The sequence below is a fragment of the Pinus tabuliformis genome, chromosome 2_1 (assembly GCF_031772625.1).
Source record: "Pinus tabuliformis cultivar Carrire ecotype Pingquan chromosome 2_1, CPIR1, whole genome shotgun sequence".
In the NCBI taxonomy this organism is placed as follows: domain Eukaryota; kingdom Viridiplantae; phylum Streptophyta; class Pinopsida; order Pinales; family Pinaceae; genus Pinus; species Pinus tabuliformis.
In genome coordinates, this window is record NC_142299.1 from 385,614,099 (window position 1) to 385,617,406 (window position 3,308).

The following is a 3,308-nucleotide window of genomic DNA, read 5'->3' on the forward strand; positions in this document are numbered from 1 at the left end:
GTGATGAGAGTGTATCTTTATTAAATTTGCTCAATCTCGGAGGTATTTGCAACCTCCGAATTCTTGTTGTGCATTTGAGAACATCAGTTTGCCTTTGAAATCTCAGAGTTGTAATAGATTTGGCGTGTTTCCATTTATTTCTTAAGTCAAGTTAACAACGAGTCAGCCTTGGGTTTTTAATTCATGAATTGACAGAAATCATGTCAGCGGCGTCCGATTTACATTGGAAATTGGAGTTTTATTATAAAACCCAGACCTGAAAAGGCAAAAGTATCTGCATTTTCAAGGGATCGGATTCTTTTACAACTTCAGATGACACATAATATAGTGCTACCAAGAGGCAAAAGTAATCTCACCAGCTTTCAGAAACTCAAGTAGAAAAACAAACTAACTGCTAGAATAACAAAAGCAAAGAATAACAACAATATTAACCCTGGGTGTTAACCGCCTCCCACAATAAGTTCTTCGGCACAGGCTTGGACATGTCTTGAGCTTACAGAGCTGCAGTACGAAGAACCCCAATGGTCAACAAATTAGCCTCCCAGAATGGCACATTGGCATAGTGCAAGCAGTGTTTGGCACACAGAGATTGCACAAATGGAGAAATTTTCCTCAGATTGTGCCTGGGCAACCTTGGGAACAGATGATGTTCAATCTGATGCTGCAAACCTCCATGAAACTAGTCCATCCAAGGAGAACATAAGATGTTAACTGGCCCATTTGTCTGAGACTGAACCCATGTATTACTACGAGGCTTGCCAATATACACACCGCCAGAGAAATGACTTAAACAAAACTGAACATGCTGGATCCCGGTCACAGCAAAGCTAGACAACACAAACGCTGTCCTCTCAGCCCAAGTAGGCATGCAGGAAACCAAAAGTGGAAACTAAATCCAGAACACAATAATGCACGCGAGGTCGACACCCTTGTGTGGGACTCTCTTCTTAGACAAAAGCAAAGCAATCGACTGCCCAAACAAATTGATCCTCGCAACCGCCATGACATGATAAAAGTTCCAATGCTGGTAACTCACAGAAAACCTAGCCAGGCCATCAAAATTCATTTTCCTATCATAGAAATAAGAATACAAAGAACCAAAATACCCAGAAGACACTGCAAACAAGGGCACATACTGAAGATCCGGATCATGATCCAAACTATTTCATGCAATATGATGGGAATTATGATTTCTCTTCCACCACGCAATACTAATCCCAGACATGCAATTTCCAGCCGCTAACTGAATAATCCTATCTATTTTCTTATGACCTACAAGCCCACAGTGAGCCGAATCGTGCCCAATCCATCCACTCTGAATCCACACTGCCCCCAACAAAACGCCACATCCAACATGAAGCCAAAACCCTTCATAAAACACCACACCCACTAAACTCAAAACCAGCGCTGCCATCATCCATAAACTTATCAAGAAATAAACTAACAGAGGCCCCTTAAACAGCCCAGCCTTCTTCAAATCCCCCAAAAGCTTACGATAATCCTTCGAAATCTCAGAAACTTCATAATCTTCATGAATGCCAATCATGAACTGATCCAAATACTTCCAGGCAGAGCCCGGATGATAGGCAATGAATGCATCCGTCACATCCTGGCCTGCAAGATTTAACAGAGGCAGTTCCCCTCTAGGATGATTGTCCAACCATTTAGTGACATCATAAACCTTCCCACTTATCGAAATCCACAGATCATCTGGCTTATCATGTGTTTTCAGCTCTGCAGTGCTGATTTTCCTCCATGAGGGACTCTTCTTTGGGCTGGCAAGATCATCCATGGCCGTCGTTTTAAGGTCCGGACGTGGATCTGAATGCTTTTAGATTATTTCTCAATCTCAAAGCAAATCGTTCTCCTGCCCATTACCAGCTAAACGATCCAGCGCCCTGCTCTGAGATGCTTGCGGCTCTGCATTTATAGAGCGATATGGTCTCAACGGACTGCAGTTGCCACTTTGACCGCGATCACGACCGGGTGAGTTAAGAGTCTTAGATATTTTGGAGGGTTCCAACTTCCCGTTCAACCTGTGGAAAAAAAATGATGAGTTGTACACGTTACTGATGAGCTGTACACATTGGAGGGAAGGTTTTTATATTAACAAAATGGATTGAGGTCTTTGAATGGTAGGTCAGAGGATTAGGTTGCCCAAAAGATTTGGACGTGGCACTGACACGTAATGGTATCCGATTTTCTTCCTAATTTTCAGACATCCTTAAAAACCATATATTCACTAATAAATTGAAAACATTAATATTCACGACTTTATAGTTTGTGATCTGAATTTTGATGTGAGTTTAGGTTTCTTCACATTGAAGTCCAGAACTCTTCGCAATGAGGTTAGGTTTTCACAACGTGGGGTGAGATTCAAAGGAAGTGCTTAATCAGTGATACATAGGGTATTCAATGCGTCGGGAGATGCATGGGAGATAGCCCGCTAACACGCGAATTCGGAAACTCGCCACTAAATAAAAAAGAGCAATTCGCGTGTTAGCGGGCTATGTCCCGTGCATCTCCCGGCGCGTTGAATACCCTATGTATGGCTGGTTAGGCGCTGCCAGATTCAAATGTCTTTTAAAATTTTAGTCAATTGACCTAATTTTAAATCATTTTAAATTAGGTCGTTCTCGAAGAGAATATCTACAATTTTGATGCGTGAGAAAGCATTATATTTTAAATTTCAGAAAACAATTTACTTGTTTATATTATATAATCCAAAACCAAGTCATAACCAATATTTATAATTAATCAATTAAAAAAACAATGCTCGCGATAAAAATTACAACCTATTTTAATTTTGGATTTATGTCTATTTTAATTTTGGATTTTTTTGGATTTATTAAATATGGAAAGAGATTAAATTTTTGGATTTATACCTATTTTAATTTTGGATTTTTTTGGATTTATTAAATATGGAAAGAGATTACATTTTTAGAAGTTTAAATTTTGTTTGGAGTGTTAAATTTGGAAAAAAATTGCACATTAAAAGATGTGATCTATCTAGGCACTTGGACAAAGATTTCCATCAATTTTGGAGGGCTCGAAGTTTCACATTTACATTTTTACTCCTTATTTTTGTGCTAACAAATGCATAACTAATGGTGGAAAGTAACTCGTGGTGAATATGCTTAATTACATAATTATATCCTATTTTAGTGAAAGGACTTGGTTAAATTATAATAGCCACTAGGTTATTTACGTAAGGATAAAGAAAGTTTAAAGTTTCCTTATTCCTAGGAATTGAATTTGAAACTTCAACCATCCTAACTTCATATGAATTTTGGAGCAAGGTTAATTTT

General features: G+C 38.8%; 1 pseudogene; it reads right to left on the bottom strand.

Annotated features, from left to right (window-relative positions):
• Positions 1-339: 339 nt before the first annotated feature.
• Positions 340-1,807, bottom strand: LOC149200458 (acyl-lipid (9-3)-desaturase pseudogene; annotated as a pseudogene).
• Between the last annotated feature and the right edge of the window lie 1,501 nt (positions 1,808-3,308).